General features: G+C 38.4%; 1 long non-coding RNA gene across 1 annotated transcript; it reads left to right on the top strand.

Annotated features, from left to right (window-relative positions):
- The first annotated feature begins 5,147 nt into the window (after positions 1-5,147).
- LOC117595246 lies at positions 5,148-19,140 on the top strand. The gene is made up of 3 exons (XR_004576424.1): positions 5,148-5,688; positions 13,402-13,548; positions 13,670-19,140. It is a non-coding gene; the product is annotated as an uncharacterized LOC117595246 (long non-coding RNA).
- The last annotated feature ends 529 nt before the right edge of the window (positions 19,141-19,669 follow it).

The following is a 19,669-nucleotide window of genomic DNA, read 5'->3' on the forward strand; positions in this document are numbered from 1 at the left end:
CTATTTCTAGAATAATATACACCAGGTTTGAAGTTCCTATGACAATCACTGAAAAATATATTGAAGAAATACAGAATTCAAGCTGTTTCTATTGATTTATTGATTATTAATAAATCAATAAAGGGTTTTCAACCTAAACAAAGCTTGAACAAGTAGGCCGGCTATTTCTAGAATAATATACACCAGGTTTGAAGTTCCTATGACAATCATTGAAAAAGATATTGAAGAAATACAGAATTCAAGCAGTTTCTATTGATTTATTGATTATTAATAAATCAATTAAGTGTTTTTCAACCTAAACAAAGCTTGAACCAGTAGGCCGGCTATTTCTAGAATAATATACACCAGGTTTTAAGTTCCTATGACAATCAATGAAAAATATATTAAAGAAATACAGAATTCAAGCTATTTCTATTGATTTATTGATTATTAATAAATCCGTTAAGTGTTTTTCCACCAAAACAAAGCTTGAAAAGGTAGGCCAGCTATTATCAGAATAATATACACCAGGTTTGAAGTTCCTATTAGTTTTATTGAAAATTATATTGAAGACATTCCTGAATGAAAGGTGTTTCTATTGATTTATTATTAATAAATGAGTAATTACTTTTTTACCAAAGCAAAGCTTAAACAAGTAGGCCAGCTATTTCTAGAATAATGTTCCCCAGGTTTGAAGTTCCTATGACAATCATTGAAAAAGATTTTGATGAAATACAGAAATAAAAGTTTTTCCCTTGATTGATTAATGATAAATCAATAAAGTTATTTTTCACAATATGGTCTATTATTATACCACATTCGATTTCCAATGTGTTATAATATTTAGCATGTGGAATGATGTTGATGAGAGTCCATAATGTGGAGGGAGCAATGTAAGTGGACGAGTACATTCGCATGTTGGCTTTTTGTCTGCCTACACTGGATTCGTACCCCGATTGTGGGCGAGAATGTTTGGCTTTTCCAAAGAAATTAGTTGTTTTGTTTTTAACGCAGGCAGCTGACATTGACTAGCTCATGTAGTTAGCAGTAATAGGACGTCAATCCACCTTTTGAGCGCGGAGTACACCAGTGGCCTCTTGCAACACCAGTGACACCTGTTGGTAAAAATTATTTCGCGCACCCAAAACATGCAACCTTAGTTTACGTACAACCTGACTTAGTGACGAAACATTGTTTTGACCAACACGTTTTCTCGTGTTATCATTTAATAATATAATCATAACCTGAAGTTATATTTACCATTGGGATTGGTGTGTTATTTTTGTAATTATTTCTTAAGAAAATCTATTATACAGTTTTTTGCAGAACAAATAATAAACCTATTCATGGTTGAGCAACTACAGTATAAGTCTGGACAAACAGGAAGATTTGAATAAAGAGCGTGCACATCTGTGTTGGGTTCAGTTGGGTTATAAAAGTATTTTTTACCTGGGGACGTTGAATGTTTCAATAACTTCGCAACTACAACAACCTATGAAATAATCTGAGTTTTGCTTCCTTAAATCTACAACCAAATGTCAAAGCAAACCCATCACATGGTCCCACAGTGAGCGAAGACGTGTCTGTCATCGATCACATGCTTCCCTTAGGAAATATTTTTTACTTGGTTAAGAGTGGGTCACTGTGGACATAATAAGTATCTTCATATTATTTATTAAACATATGACATGTAGATTTTTTTGTGACAGTGTTGAATCTGTGGAGCATGTACTGTTTGAGTGTGTGAAATAAAGGGTGAAGTTGAAAGTATGAGAGTATGAGAAGTCAAGTGGTTCAAATAATGTCACTTAGGGGGTTACTGGAAAATATAACAAATAAAGTTAGTTCACGTGTGTTAAGGTATTTAAAAGACATGGGACTAGCAAATAGAATATAGATTTCCATCTCTGGTTCACACTCCAATACAATAGGTGGCGGTAATGCACCATTAAAGTTGGATGCCAACTGCCGTAAACCGAAGAAGAAGAAGAAGAAGGAAGAAGAAGAAGAAGAAGAAGAAAGTTTCCTTAAAACAATACAAGCCTCAAAGCGATGCCTCAGTGGAAAGTTGCTTTTTTTATAACCCTGATGATACATCTACAAGCCGCAATACGCCCTCACTACACAATACAAGTCCAGTTTCAGAAAGAGGGGCTGATCCCTAGGTTGTGGAGTTTGTTGACTAGCCTAGTGGGGATGACTGTGTTTAATGCTGAGCTAAAGTCTATGAACAGCATTCTCACATAGGTATTGCTTTTTTCCAGGTGGGTCAGAGCAGAGTATAAAGCAGTGGTTGATGGCGTCCTCTGTAGACCTGTTTGATCAATAGGCAAACTGGTAGGGATCCAGTGATGCGGGGAGGCAGGATTTAAGGTGGGCCGGGACCAGTCTTTCAAAACACTTCATGATTGTGGGGGTGAGTGCAACAGGTCGGAAGTCATTCAGGCTAGACGCAGTCGACTGTGATGGCTTGGATGCCCTGTCAAATGCATCTGGGTTCAGAGTTGTTATTGAAGTGCTCTTCAATCCGCAGTTTGTAGTCATGTTTAACCATCTTTATGCCCCTTTAGGCCTCTTCATCGCAGGATCTGAAAGCAACGTTGCGTACCTTTAGCTGTTGTCGGACCTCTCTGATCATCCAAGGCTTCTGGTTGGGGATGGTATTTGTTCGTTTATGGGTGGTGATGTTGTTGACGCAGATGTTGATGAAATCCAGAATGGAAGAAACATATGTTTTAATGTCCGTATGGGAGTCAGGGGTGGCTTGAGTGGCAAACAATCTCCAGTGTGTGTTGAAACTGGTGCTGTATTAGTGAGTCTGACCCCTCTGGCCACATTTTTACTATCCTCACTGATGGTTTCATATGTTAAATGAGGGGTAAATACTTGGGGAGTAGAAACAGTGAAAGGTGATCAGACTGTCCCAGGTGGGGGATGGGAATGACTTTTTAGGCCTCTGGAATGTTTGTATACACGTGGTGTAGTGTACTGTCTCCTCAGGTGGGGCAGGGGAAATTTTTGTCGAATTTGGGAAAAACAGTTTTCAGATTTGAGTGGTTGAATTTCCCTGCAACAATAAAAGCACCATCCGGATGTGCAGTTACCTGTTTGTTAATAGCAGCCTGCAGTTCTTTCATTGCTAGCTTAGCATTAGCATCCAGAGGTATGTAGGTGACACTGACAGCAATCTATTTGAACTCCTGAGGCAAGTAAAAAGGCCTGCACCTAATCATCAGGTACTCCAGATTGGTTGAGCAGTGACTCCCGGTTATGTTAGTGTCTATACACCATACTTTGTTTACATGAATGCACAGGCCACCTCCTCTGGTCTCACCAGAGCCCTCTGCCGTATGATCAAGCCCTGAAGATGTTGTGCCTCTCTAGCCCAATTGCGTTGTCGGGTGTGCTGTTGTGTAGCCATGTTTCCATGAAAATCATGACGCTGCAATCCATAATCCTTTTTTTCTGACGATTCTTATATTTTGGAACCACCACTGTACTACCACTACTATCACTGGTGAATCCCAAACTAGCCTTGCTGCCATATGCACTTTATTTGAGTGTCATCGGTAGTCATTTTTCTTGATACTGTATAGTTCTGAAGGGGCAGCTATGTGTTCATTCAGACAACATTCGTTTGCCTGTAAATGGAGGAGGCTGAATTGAGATCAACGTTGGTTGTCCCACAGAGGATGATTTGGGATCGAACTTTGGTTGTCCAACTGGGAAGAGATTTCCAGTAAAACAGCAACCGGTGATTGGTTATAGATGAGGGTAACAATGACGTTGTCAAACAAGTTAACTCTTTCCCAAGTCTGAATTGCACTGCTCAGACGGAAACTGCAAATATTGCATGTCGACACTGCATTTCCATTTGAAATGAATGGGAGCTGGGTGTGTGGCTTTGGCCGGTGTATCTATGCCCTTTGTAGGCCTTTGTAGGCTCGCAGAAATGCAAATTATGGAACATCAATCATTTTGGAGTTTAATTGGCGGCATGATGGGGATTATACTTAATTGTGAAGATATGAACAACATATGACACACCCTGCCTAAAGTGGGAGTTTTGAAAAGTAATTGGCTGATCGTGAATGGTAATGGAACGCATATTTAAGAGTTACTAATGACTCAGATTACCAAATTTAAATAATTAGTAGGAAGGAACTACTATAATATTTTCTTCATTAGGGTGCTAATAAATTATGATACACAGGTTTTGGAGGAAGCATTAATATCTTGATTAGAAAGGTTTTATTTCTTAGAAAAATATTACCTCAATTAAAGGTTATATTTCTGTCATATTATCGGTGTAACAACAACTGTGGAAGGCAGTGTTATACAAGCATTATTATAGAGCCTAATCACATGAGGAATACTTCACATATTTGAGAGAGAGGATGTCACACAGTACAGGGCTTATTCAGAAACGCGACAACAATTACAAATGACCGCCAGATGGCGGCAGTGAATTACTGAACTTGTGATGTACACGTGTCGGTTTAATTTTGGATCCAGGGCTGCGGTTCATATTTTTAACATTAAATCTGATCACATCAGATATCTGTCTGAAGTAATTATCTGATTGTGCATGTGTCAATCAAAGCTGTCTGGCTCTCACATATTTCACAATGACACCTAAATTATAAAATATTGTTGTCAAATCGTAATGCAATTGTCTCGTACTCTGACTGCGTTGTGGTTTTGTGAGTGTGTGTGTGTGTGTGTGTGTGTGAGAGAGAGAGAGAGAGAGAGACAGAGAGAAAGACAGAGAGAGAGAGCGAGAGGTGAATGGTGGAACTGTGTTTTCGGGGATGCCTACATTTATGATGGATTCCTACGTTCAATTGACCTACTTTGAACGGAATCCACCCCTTAAGGTTTCCATAGCACAAGACAAAATGTTATCTAGTCTATAATGCCAGATGCTTATAAAAAGATTGGGAAACGTTGTAAAACAGAAACTAACTTGCGTTTTTAACTCTCCATGCATCGCTCTCTTGGTTTGTAGGATTATTATTCCTTCTTAATGAAATTCTGCATATAGAAAACAGAATGTGTTTTATATGGCTTCTTATTCGAGGCCGAACCATTCCCTAAAACAATCCGTAGTATTACAACAAGATGTTGTCTGCATTACTCTCCAACGTTAGGTACGAGACTGTCGCTGACCTTGGTGCTGAACCACTAGAAGTTCTCGCGACGTCAGAAAAGCTTGCGCTTTCCATGTGTGACACGCGAGCCCAGCTTTGTGATTTGTAGAAGTAACTCCACACACCGTTAGTCGTCGCTTCTATTGGTTGTTGTTCATTTTATGTTATTCCATAGTCATCCCCGTTAACGCATCTAAGTTTTTTTCTGTCTTTAGTTACCATTAGGAATTATACCAACATTTACTGTAGGCCTGTGTAAGGAAAGCAATGAGATTATAATGCTGACTAATCCGTGAATTTCCATTTTCATCATGTATTTTTCTCTTAGGTTGGCATTTTTACAATGATTCACGCGGTTTCACAGAGCTCATCCAGTGTTGATTTTATATTCAATAAACAGATACATCGCCTGCTCCACCGGTTTGTTCGGTCACATTAGGCTACACTTTTACATATTTTTTTTTAGTAAAGCATTACATTTCTTTTTGGAGTCCGTCAAGATGAATGCCAAAGAGGGGATAATGGATGTTGGGGCGAACACCCTGGGGCAGATGTACAAGTAGGTGTTAAGTCTGTTAAGTATGCAGTCAGGGTTATATGTCTGGTTATGATTTCGGTATTTTATTTTGATAGGATATGGTGATGTAGCTTATGTGTAGAATAGGTGTTGGCGTAATGGTAGCCTACTGTACGATACTCATATATGCCAAAGAAGTTGGTTACTTTTGTCTCAAATGGCATTCATGGTCACGATAATAAACGTAAAGAATCAAATATGAAGCTATATGCATAACCTGGTCAAAACGTAGGAAGGGCCTTAATCCCTCATGGAAATGGAAATAATACTATTAGGCATTACGTAGCAATAGCTGTGCCTTTTATGTAATGAAATTAACATTTACCGAGCATTATCTTCTTTTTGAATCGTCTCGTGTTAGTGCCCCTGTAATATTTTGAATGCATTACTCAAATTATCTTACAGCTACGGGAGATTCTCTCTTTCATTATTTACAGGTTGGATATCGATTTATTTCCAGTAGCTTGAAGTGATTTTCCTTGCTCAGTGACATGGGCTTCATTCCGAAACGTTTTGATTCTAAATGTAACCTACTGTCAGACAGTGTATAGTTAAATATCTAAATCCAGTATTATTTTAGTTTCGGTATGTTATATTCGATTTATTATGAACCTACTTTCCTCCACAGGCCTATTAGGATTTTAAAATGAGGTTGTTGTCATGTCAGACTCGATACTGCATGATATTGCAGTCAAATATATGTTTTTTTTCGAGCAAAAGGAATTGCCATATAACGTAATCCATGACAATATTACATTTTGCGCAATAATTTTATTGTGAAAAAAAAATATCACATCAATTATGTATATATTTCGAAGGCATGTTAATAACAGGACTGCTTAATTAGCTCTCCAAATTGTTAGTATCATTTCAAAATTGTATATCCAATAGAAACATTTTAAATAATTATTAAATAAAGATAATTTACCTACATTCAATAACGTTCCTTTAAGTCGTTCGTTCCTTATGTCAATTTCACGGAATACATTTTACGTAAAACATTAGGCCCTAGTGAAATTCAAGCCTAAGCTATATATAGGCTTATTGTTTACGAACGAATACATTTTGCATAGGGCCACAAATACGTTTGAAACAGCAGCGTGAATATTAGTCCAGAGAGTTTAGTAACTGCCAATCCCTGAATCCCAAAAATGGGTGAAGGTTAGACATTTACTGCAATGCGGTACGGGCGATTTTTCACTCGCTTCAGGCTCCAATGCACGATGCTTTTTCGCGGATTAAATATAATCAGCCTGCAGTTTCTGCTTTTGATCAATAATTCAGTTACTTTGCTAAAATACACCTTTTGTTAAATTGAACAATTTTATATTTTCTCTATTATTCTTCATCTCATAGCGCAACCAGTCCTAGGGGGAATATAATATTCTCATAAAACATTAGATAGAATAAGACTACATACGTAATGTCGGCTAGAACCTGATAACACTTTCAATGTGCTAACCGAAAAAGTGTGTTTAATAATATAACCAAATCATTATTTTCAATAGATAGCCAACATTTTACTGCCAATATATTTTTCGACAGGATGCAAGTAGACTTTGAAGGCTCTATTAGAATTTTAAAAGTCTTAAGGTCTATCATCTAGCACAATTCCAGTTCTGAACTATAAAAATCACTATAATATTCACTAAGCCTTATTATCAGCGTAGGTCCACTTTGGATGACATATATTTGGGTGTTTGCAAGGTAATGGAGAAGTGACAGGGAACTGGTTAAGTGATAGGATGGCAGGCCTTCAGAAGCCCAACAATACAGAGCGCACCTACAGTATGTGACTGTATGTGTTTTGGACTGCCTCGCCAATACATCTTCGCCATCTTGAGTTGTCTAGGTTTCTGTATGTCCTTCGGAGTCTGGGCGTGGCCATCGTGAGCATGGTCGGTAACAGAACGAAACACAAAGATGGGAAGATCTACAGGGCACACTTAACTGACATAAAACATCTTGTCACCCCCTTCTCTTTCTACAAAATTGGTCATCCCTAAGAAATTCTCCCGATGTGGCCTAGGGTGGTCCAGCGTGTCTAAGCCAGTGTGGGTTACAATCCGGCCTACTTCGGTTTTAGCGAAGACGAACCCTTTTTAAACATTATCACTGTCTATAGGTATATAATCCAGATGTCGATCTATTTGTTGGTCTGCCCTTGCATTGTAACGAAACTATTAGCTTAAACGTGGTACAATTCGACTTGTTCAAAGCTTACGGATTTAAGAAAGCTCTGTTCTTTTTCAGTGCAGTCATAGTCATAGTACGTATAGGATAACGAATGGGCTTATATCTTAGATGTCTTTAGTCTGTATTTATTGTTATGACATCAGAGCCGCTGTAGTTGTTAAGGTGTGGATTATTGTTAATTATTAAATTAAAATGAATTATGGGTGTAGACCTACATAGGTAAAATAGTGTATGTGAAGTTATATCGATTGTTAATGGTTTCCTTTTGGTTTTTGTTCTTAAATGGAAAGAAAGCTCTTATGGGATGCTGAGACAGTCCGTATGATTCATGGTTCGTTTTTGTGGGGCTATAGCTATAGTGACTCAGATTCCGGGAAGGTACTTATGCTCAGTACTGGCAGCTAATAGGTAGACATTTTTATTTAGCAGATTCATTCTCTCAGTCTTCATTTCGATTTGATGTTGCTGAATATGTTGCTTAACTGAAATTAACGATTACACTTGAAAAGAACGACCGTCATGCAAAATGAAAAACATATTTATCCTAGTCAATAAAGCCCATATCCATCACCAGTGATGATGATGAACTTTTAAACAAAACATGTTTTGGCTTTGAAGATTGTGTTTACATGAACATTTAAAATATTTGAGAACTTGGACTTAATTATGAATGATGTAGGATTTTTAAACCAAGTAAAGGTTTAACAGACAAAATGCCAAGTAACCATACTTCCATAGAGAAAGCCATTAATTTAGTATTTTGGAGTTGATCTGTCCCCTATGCCGCAGGGCCATTGAGATTTGACGGTGTAGCTCTGTTCCACTGGGCTTTTTGCCACCGGTTAATTGGGTGGATGTGGGGGGTCCTTTTCTCTTCGGTGTCTGCGCGGCGTGCACGCGCACTGTACACAGTAAAACATGGCTAATAAGTTTCAGTAGGCTACTTGCATCTTATCAGCATTGAATTGAGAGAATAAGAGAAGAGTTCAGGGATTTTTTTTTACACTTTAGTAATCATGTTTAGTCATTTGAAGATAGCCATTTATAGTCAAGAAAATAAACAATCCATATATTGGGCTAGTATGCTATTTATTGAGTACTGAAATATTTATTTATTATTTATCTAATTGTTTTCTTTGTCTATGTTTTGATTATCGGCGGTGCCTTTGGGTAAGCTTACCACAAATAATTGCTCTTTTATTATAAAGCTTATGCATATTTATGTGAAATCGTAGGCCAGACAAGATGGAATAGTCATAATTCTGACTAATGCAAGTCAATTACTGTTAGCAATGCCTAGTATCTAGGCTGTATGCAAAGAAGAGGCTATATGCAAGATTCGATGCTTCATCTTTATCACACGAGAAAGAGTGATGCGTAGGCTAGTCGCCTATCCAGTAAACGATGTTTGCTCAATTGGATACTTTTTTATAGCCTAAAGACAGGTTTGGGGGTAGGGCGCAAAAAAAATAAAACATAACCTAAACATAGCGAGGTAGAGATCATGCTTGGCGCGAAATGATAGCACAATTGTTAGGACCACGCCCTGTAAGTGTGCTCAGTGGCCTAGGTAGTTAGGAATGACTTTTTAGGGTTTCCATAAAAAAAATCTGTGGCAGGCTGTACTCCTGTGATATTTGATTTATAAAGGCGGTGTCGAGTTTACCGCTTCAGTCAATATTCGTACCTATTAACTAGCTCAAACCAGTTCCCATACAAAGGAGGGGAGCAGCTGTAGCACCACCAAACTACCAAGGCCGCAGCCAAGGCCACCCCGCGATAATATTGTGCTCCATATAGCACCGCTGTTACTCTGCCCACTCTTTCACCAGCGTCGCAAGGATAATGGCTCCACAGCTCCCCTAACACCCGACTCTTCCTGATTATCTTGGAACACGGTAGCCAGCCCAGGTACCCCAGAATAGCCCACAATCCTAACCAAATCGCAGGTTTTCTGTTCAAAAACGTTAATCTAATAGCAATTGGATCAAAGCACTGCTGTTGTTTAATTGATTCTAGTTCGAATTTGATTGACAGAAGTGTATAGTACTACATCACAACTTGCTGTAGCAAAAATGAGTGACATGTTTCCATGTTTGACTACTGGCCAGTATATTTAATAAAACAACCTGGCTGCATCTCCATATATAATTATAATAAATTCTACATTGTGTGTGCACCACAGTTTGTGCAGTGTTGTTTGAATGCATGAAAGGCACTGTTAAGCAAACTCATACAATATATAGTGGGGAGAACAAGTATTTGATATACTGCCGATTTTGCAGGTTTTCCCACTTAAAGCATGTAGAAGTCTGTAATTTTTATCATAGGTACATAGGTAACAAAAATCCAGAAAATCACATTGTATTTTAAGTAATTAATTTGCATTTTATTGCATGACATAAGTATTTGATACATCAGAAAAGCAGAACTTAATATTTGGTACAGAAACCTTTGTTTGCAATTACAGAGATCATACGTTTCCTGTAGTTCTTGACCAGGTTTGGAGCAGGGATTTTGGCCCACTCATCCATACAGACCTTCTCCAGATCCTTCGGGTTTCGGGGCTGTCGCTGGGCAATATAGACTTTCAGCTACCTCCAAAGTTTTTCTATTGGGTTCAGGTATGGAGACTGGCTAGGCCACTCCAGGATCTAGAGATGCTTCTTACGGAAACCACTCCTTAGTTGCCCTGGCTGTGTGTTTCGGGTCGTTGTCATGCTGGAAGGCCGAGCCACGACCCATCTTCAATGCTCTTACTAAGGGAAAGAGGTTGTTGGCCAAGATCTCGCAATACATGGCCCCATCCATCCTCCCCTCAATACGGTGCAGTTGTCCTGCCCCTTTTGCAGAAAAGCATCAGAATGATGTTTCCACCTCCATGCTTCACGGTTGGGATGGTGTTCTTGGGGTTGTACTCATCCTTCTTCTTCCTCCAAACACGGCGAGTGAAGTTTAGACCAAAAAGCTCTATTTTTGTCTCATCAGACCACATGACCTTCTCCCATTCCTCCTCTGGATCATCCAGATGGTCATTGGCAAACTTCAGACGGGCCTGGACATGCGCTGGCTTGAGCAGGGGGACCTTGCATGCGCTGCAGGATTTTAATCCATGACGGCATAGTGTGTTACTAATGGTTTTCTTTGAGACTGTGGTCCCAGCTCTCTTCAGGTCATTGACCAAGTCCTGCCATGTAGTTCTGGGCTGATCCCTCACCTTCCTCATGATCATTGATGCCCCACAAGGTCAGATCTTGCATGGAGCCCCAGACCGAGTGAGATTGACCATCATCTTGAACTTCTTCCATTTTCTAATAATTGCGCTAACAGTTGTTGCCTTCTCACCAAGCTGCATGCCTATTGTCCTGTAGCCCATCCCAGCCTTGTGCAGGTCTACACATTTATCCCTGATGTCCTTACACAGCTCTTTGGTCTTGGCCATTGTGGAGATGTTGGCTTCTGTTTGATTGAGTGTGTGGACAGGTGTCTTTTGTACAGGTAACGAGTTCAAACAGGAGCAGTTAATACAGGTAATGAGTGAAGAACAGGAGGGATTCTTAAAGAAAAACTACAGACCTCTACATGCTTTGTAAGTAGGAAAACCTGCAAAATCGGCAGTGTTTCAAATACTTTTTCTCCCCACTGTACCTTTCGTCACCAGATGCTGACTCTGGCAAACCTTCTGGACTGGTGGAAATTCCATGAAGGAAACTTTCCACACACTGTAAAATTGGCAAATAAGTACCTTTGCATCTCCACCACATGCTCCCCCTCAGAGTTTTCCGAACAAGTGATAACATTTTCATCTGCTTCATGGACCTGTGAAACTAGACATTGTGGACATAGTTCAGTTTTCTTTGCAAGAGTATATAATATATTACTATCAAGTTTAGAATTTACAGCATTTTGTTTTTTACCTTACAATTTTAAGAATTTTATTTTGGTGGAAACAGTTTAGTTTACTATGGTTTGTGAGACACTGTAGTTTTACAGTGTTGATTTTCCCAAAAAAAATTTATTTAACAGAATGTCTAATTCAGTTCTCACTCTGAATGTTTGATAGTAGCATAATGAATCAACATTTATTTATTTATGTGGGTATCATTTCATTTGAATATACATAATTTAATTCAGAATAAGGAAGAATTATTTAATTCATATAATGTGGTCATAATGCTGGACACCAATGGTGTTAATATCATAATTTTTTATGAGCTATTCAAATGTACAGATTTTGTTGTTTGTGTTTTAGAGAATACTATTTTAAAAAATTGGTCAAAAGAAAACATTTTTTTTCATCTCTTGCATTCAACTTTGATCTTATATATGCAGTGGGTATAGCAAGTCACCTTCCCTTTTCAAAAAGGCCTTATAACCTGAAATTCAAATACACAAAATCTGACTTTTTCGTCCTTTATTTACACACAGCAATCCACAATATCCAAGTGAAAAACTATTATAAACAAGAAAAGAAACCAGGCAAGCCTAGTTTGGCCAGCCCATGATTAAAAGGGATGAATGATGTCACCCTCCCTGGATGCATACTTTGTTCTGTGCGGCAAGCATCGAACACCGGTCGCTTATATGGCAGTCTGCGTCTCTAACCACTACACTATTTCACAAGAGGAGACTGTGATGGCCACTCTAGAACATTCACCTTTTTCTGCTGTAACCACTGAACTGTCAACTTGGCCAAGAGCACAACTGTATGTACTGTTTTGTATATAGTAAGCAAGTATGCCAGTATTGGGACCGAATGGGACCGATTGGGACCTACCGCCTCATCAGAAAATTGCGTCTCGACATTAGATTAATTTATCACGCATAAACATCCTGACAAGGTAACATATTTAGCTAGACACCATTAATCATTGTGTTAACTGACTAATGTTTCTTAAGTTTACTTAAATAGCATTTTTGCAATATAACTATAACATTTTATTTTAGGCTTACTATAACAGCCACTGATGCATAATTTGTTCTGTCCGTGGCGAGGATCGAACATCGGTCACCTACATGGCAGTCTGTGTCTCTAACCACTAAGCTATTTAACAAGAGTCACTCGCTCACCAGAGACATTCGCTTTTCTAGGCCGGCTCAGCAAATGCGGTCCGGCAAAATGTCAATGTTTTAAAAAAATATATTATTAGCCCTATTTAGCTTACTATATAGTTAAACACTGCAACTCTTTCCCTTACAAGAATCATCAAGCAATCATATGAGCTCCTCACCTGATGTGCTCACATCAGTTAATCACCATAGGGCTGCTGTTGTCATCTAAAAGATATTCACTGCAATTTTTCAACCTTATTTTACCAGGCAAGTTGACTGGGAGCAAATAATTTGCAACAACAACCTCAGAACAGTTTGGGTTTACCTGCCATGATCAGAGACCAGATTTGGGGATTCAATTTAGTAACCTTTCGATTACTGGTCAGAGGCATTAATTGCTAGGCTACTTGCTGCTCCTATGTTGATTGTAACTCTTCCTATCCTCAGGTTGGCATGCTGTCTTGACCACATGGGTGGGCAGTTGTCTGACTACCTACACTGCAGGAACATTCTCTCCACCGTTACTGTCAGGAAGATTAACATGTGGCGGCGTTTGATCTACTCATCATGCATAATTATGTATATTTAAAAAATGTAATAGGCTTTTAATACAATGAATTATGTTGGACTGACTGTATTTGCTACAGTTGTTATTGGAACTGGTATAATCCATTTCCCCTGGGTTACTAAAACATTTGTGTGACTGTCTCTGCAGGGTTTGGGATGGGTGCTACACTGCTGCTGGTAGTGGGGTTTTCCTACACCAAAAGAACGGTCAGCTCCTTCCTGGTCTTTGCTATCGCCTTTAGTGGATCTGCAAAAACAGGTCAATGCCTGTGATACACATGAAACACAGTATCAGAGAGCCAACCAAGTCAGAACACAGTTGGCTGTTGAAGCATTCTCTTGAAATCTGCGTAAACAGAAGAAATGTATTTCTTACTCCATAGAGTCCTTCTGGAAAGGACACTATTTATAGTTCAACAGCCAACAATGTGGTCTAAAAAAGCTGTGTAAAACCCTGCTACATAGGAAAAGGGTTATTTTTTCACACAAATATTCTAACTAATGTTCGTCTCTGCAGGGCAAACCTTGGTTTCAATTCATCTTGTTTTCTTGGGCTATCTCTATAGTGTTTAATAATTCAGCAAGTCCCAAAGGAGCTGCCATACATGCTGGCTTTGTGCAGCTACAGAGGACTCAGTGTGGGGGAGGAGAATGTCTGGCTAGCTGCTGCCTCATGGCTGCATAGGGCTTCGTATGTCATTGTAATTTGATTTCCATAACATTTATAGAGGAATGAATAAGACTAAGGTACTGTTGACACTCTGTTTAGGATATTTCCAATTTTTTTAAACATCCATTAAACTAGTTATCTATTAAGGACAATTTTATTCTTTTAAGATAAATATTAATTATTACATACCAAAAGCACTAGAGAACATCTTATGTGATTGATTTGATCAAAGAGAACACCTAACCCAAACCCCATAAATGTATCCAATAGAGTGCTAATGAAGGGTTGTATACGTCCCATTTTACACAAGCAGATGAGATAAGATGGCAATCCAAACACAGCCTTTCTTTTACTTGCAATTACACCTGGTATTAAAATGTAATTGCTTTGGTTGAATTGTATCTGCATTGTGTTTGGAGCTCACTTATACCTCTCATTTAAGCAGAAAACATGTGGGTCCCTATCAGTTGGACATTTGATACAACATCTAGGGGAGAAACTCACAAATACCCAGAACCCAAATTCAATCATGCTTTTTTAGACCAAACAGGTGTTGAGACTGTCAGGAGCCTCAACTTCAGGGTAATATAAAACCAGTTTGGCCCTGATCACATTAATTCTTTGCTTTTTCCCACACTAAACATGATGTCACACTTTCGTAAAAAGAAGAAAGAAATTGCATGTAGTGTGCAGCATTAGAGGGGATGTGAGCAATGGTCGCTTTGTAGTTCCTTGTCATACTCAAGGTGGTGGCACCCCCCAGTGGCTTAGCCATTAAGGTGACATAGCTGCTCTGTCCAGCATTTGTCCAGAAATGTGTGCCCTTGGTAAAGATGGGTAAAAAAAAAAAAAAAAGAAGATATTTTTCATTGTTGTTTTTAAGCATGATCTTACATTAAAATTATGAGGACTCTAACCTTTAATTGAGCTAAATAAATTGTTTTCTCTAAATTGTGTAATGATTATTGGCAATGTACAATTATTCCTTTGTGCACTACCCTTGCCAATAGAACAGCACTTAGTCTATCTTTATTGTCCTTTGTTGCTTGCTAGTGGATTCTTCTTCTGCTCACCCCACAGGTTAAGTGGGGATTAGTGCCACTGGAAAATCCAACAACAAAGACCCAGTATTAGTCCCCTGACAAAAGCAGGCAGATTTTGTGCCATTTCATATTTATACCCCGGTGACACAGGAAGTAATGGATGATCATAATTACTCAGATGGAGTTAAAAAATATGTATCAAATTAGATTTGGTTCATAAGAATTTCTAATAAGAAGTGGGCCAATAACTGTGATTTATTTTGGAATAATATTTAGAAAAGTGTGGGGTCACGTAAATGTTTTTGTTTTTGAAAGAAAAGTGAATTTTCTGTTCCATAAAATAACATAAGAGTTATCAGAAATACAGTGTAGACATTGATAATGTTGTAAATGGCTATCGTAGCTGGAAATGGATGACTTTCAATGGAATATCTACATAGGCGTACAGGGACACATTATCAGCAACCATCAATCCTGTGTTCAACCGGCAAATTGGGATTGCTAATCTAAGTTTATCTAGGGTAATTGATCATTAGAAATCTCTTTTGCGATTGTTAGTACCCGGAGAATACTGTTGTGCTGATGAAAGAAGCAATTAAACTCATCTTTAGACTAGCTCAGTAAATTCAACATCAGCATTTGTAGGTTCCATTACAGGCTCAAAGGGCCAGAAACAGATAACCTTCTTCTGAAACTCTTCATTCTTTTCATGTTCTGAGAAATTAAGGCTATTCCATGCTAAAAATTGCCAAAATACTGAAGATCTCATACAAAGATGTTTAGTACTTCCTTCACAGAACATTGCAAACTGTCTCCAACCAGAGTAAAAAGAGGAGTGGGAGTCCTAGAGCACAACTGAGCAAGAGAACAAATACGAGTTTCTAGTTTGAGAAACAGACGCCTCACAGGTCCTCAACTGGCAGCTTCATTAAATAGTACCTGCATACCTCCAGTCTTAATGTCAACAGTTAAGAGTTGACTCCAGGATGCTGGCCTTCTAGGCAGCGTTGCAAGAGAAAGTCACATCTCAGACTGGCCAATAAAAAGAACAGATTAAGAACACAGACACTGGACAGATTAAGATCTCTGTTTAGAAGGCCAGCATTATTGACAGTGAGACTGGTGTTTTGCGGGTAATATATAATGAAGCTGCCAATGGAGGACTTTTAAGGCATCTCTTTCTGTGACAAACGGATACGAGTATGATGAGATTGGCACACTCATAGTCTGCTCTGCTGTGCCTATAACAGAAAGCCAGGCCTATATGTAAGCTGTCTTAAAAGAGGAAGACAAAATGTAGCCTGGTGGATTAACATTAAAACAGCACCTGAATACCATGATGTATAGGCAATATTTAATATAGGCAACTTGAATATTGACTACAAATTAATTTCTAATTAAATTCTACATAAATAATAGGGAAAAGTAAGCTCTGAACACAAGGCAAACAGAGTGCATTTTATTGTTTGAATATTTTATGTTATTTTCTACCTAATTGAAGACATTACAAGAGTTGTATACCTTTATAGTTAATTTAAATCTACCCTGTTTATGATGTTTTAATTTAACATGTTCAAGAAATATGTATTTGGCTTTGAGGTTTATTGACTGAAACCAGGGAAATTATGACAATTGATAGAAACTAACTCCATTAGTGTACTTCCAAATCCGACTACTAACAACTTGTTAAAGTTACAGGTATTCCATACTGGGCTTCTACTTATTTTTATTACAGAGATTCTAACTTTTATGGACACACACTATCCTTTCTATGCAGTGTTGTAAAAGGTCCAAGTGGCATGACTTAGTATATGAATGGTCAGCAAGTTATTTTTTTGGGGGTAATGCTAGTGGACAACCAGTGCAAGCTAGAAAAGCCCCATTAAAATAACCTTACGATTGGAGATACGTATCTGTAAATGATCTGTAATAACACTGGACAACTCAGTCACCCTCCTGCCAAGGCAAATAAGGAATGAAAGGGGAAATGCAGATATGGAGAATGGAAAATGACTGAGGAAGTGGACAGTAGAAATAGTGAGAAATGCCTCTCAGGATCTCTTCTTCAGATGGGATCTAGGAAGGGGTGGGCAGGGTGTCTCTAGAACCCAAGCATTAGGCCTTCCTTTGTCCTCATGGCTGTTGCCAATGGCAGCGCAGTGGGTTGACAAAGACTCAGAGCAAATCTCATTAAAAAGTGAGAGGATTGGGTTGAAGGAGGCTTTTTAATAAAACTACACAGAAAGCATGTATATTACATTCTGTCAAAAACATCTGCCCCCACCATAACTTTTTTCCCAAAAAAATCTTAGTTAAAAGAAAGGTTTAATATTTTTGAACCTGGTGCCTTTTTTCTGATTATCTAACACAATCCTGAACTGTCGAATAATTACAGTTTTGAGTTTGTTTGATTTTCTTTTTAAACGAAGCCTCTCTCCGGGCTACAATGGAAGTGAACGGGGCAATGGATATAGCGTGCAAAAATATGATTAATTAGTTTTTCCAAAACGGAAGGCCATGGTAAGTCTCCATATGTTCCGAGAAAACAATTTGTGCCAAAACTAGCATTGTATCCATGGTTATCGCTGTTTATTATTTCTGGTTAATGTATTGTATTAGTTAATGCCGTGTGGATTAATCTTTTTGCGAGGAGGCTATATCCAGTCACAGGCTTTATTTACAAAACTGTAGCCCATGTTAGCTAGTTGTCTATTTGCATCTGTTTACCAGCAGCTAATACAACTTATCATTTTTGTTTGACGAATGATGGAACACAAAGGTTGCATGCCTCAAGAAACTCACTATTTTGACAGCAATGCCTACAGGTTTGAGCCAGAGTATACAGACAAGAAATTAGAAGCAATGGATGAGAAGAGAGCTGAAGAAGATCTGCAACTACTCAACGTTGCATCCTAGTCCAGACCAAGAACTTTCAGGGGACATTTGATGCTCTTGCCACAAGTGCAAGCAGATGCCCAGAAAGGAGGAGAGTTTGTGCTGTAAGAATTTGGATTTATTGCTACCTAATGCCATTGAGAACCTAGATGTGTCTGTGGATGAGTCTCAATCGGCTCCAGCGTGTGCAGCAAACAGCTCTCATAAACCGCGCTGTTTTGGAAACGTTCTTCCATGTCCCCAAAATAATTTGGAAAAAGAGTCAGAGGCCAGAGGGACCAAACAGACAACTCTCAAATCTGTAAGTTGGCATGTAATAACTATTTGGATAATACTGTCATAAGTCATTTCCTGTGGCATTGATATGTGGAAGTACTAAAATTACTACGATCTCTCCTATTTGGAACAGCCATGTCAGTTATTTTCCTACAGTGTTTAGAAAATCCTCGGGCTCCACTGATAATTGCAATGAATAAAATTAAATGTTGCCTCCCCAAAGTAGGTTTCATTTCATAGTAGGCTAATTAATAGGATTTGGCCTCACATACCTGTACTCCAGGGTTGTTTGGTTGCACTGCAAGTCTGGAACAGACGTATTCCCTTTTTGTTGTACATTCTTAGTAAAGTCAGCAATACCAAAATGTTCCCCACAAACCCAATGGTCAGCCAAGCAAGTTAATCGACTGGAGTGTTTACATCAATCTGTTGGACGATGAGTCAAAGTCTCATATATTCAGGGTTGGAAAACAGAAGCCTATGAAAAGTGATCTGTGAGGTAGATTTCATTTTATTATTACAACTGGGAACCGCACATTGTCGAACCAATGTGATGAATTCCCATCAATTCTGATTGTTGCTAGATAGGTAATTCCAACATGAGGTCAGCACCGAAGTTCATCTGCGTTTTCAAAAAGCACTGCTCCCACAAAGAGTGCTGCATACCTTGAGTGCGGAAGTTTTCATGTCCTGAGGCAGTGCATCGTTTATGAAAAAAAAAAAAAAGGTTTCACGTAGAACATACAATGCTAGTTTTGGAGAAAAAATATGAAGACCTATAACAAATGTTTCATATATTTTTAAACGCAATATCGGTTGCCCCGTTCACTTACCATTGTAGCCCAGAGAGAGGCTTCCTTTAAAAACATTTAACCAACTGTAAATAATTCTAGTTCTTACCTTTCCTTTAAGTATTATATTGTGATGTGCTATGAAATGAAGAATATGTCACAATGCTTTAAACTAAATGCACTAGTATATCATTGCAAACACACAGCTAGGCTGCCTGTGACTTGTGCAACATCAAAATTGTAATACGAAGTCTGGTAACTCTAATGAATAAATGCTCTGAAGCAGAGGTAACTCTGGGTCTTCTTTTCCTGTGGTGGTCCTCATGAGAGCCAGTTTCATCATAAGGCTTAATGACTTTTGAGACTGTGCTTGAAGAAACTTAAAATATTCTGGATTGACTGATTTTCATGTTTTAAAATAATGATGGACTGTCCTTTCACTTTGCTTATTTGAGCTGTTCTTGCCATAATAT

The sequence above is a fragment of the Esox lucius genome, chromosome 2 (assembly GCF_011004845.1).
Source record: "Esox lucius isolate fEsoLuc1 chromosome 2, fEsoLuc1.pri, whole genome shotgun sequence".
Classification (NCBI taxonomy): Eukaryota; Metazoa; Chordata; class Actinopteri; order Esociformes; family Esocidae; genus Esox; species Esox lucius.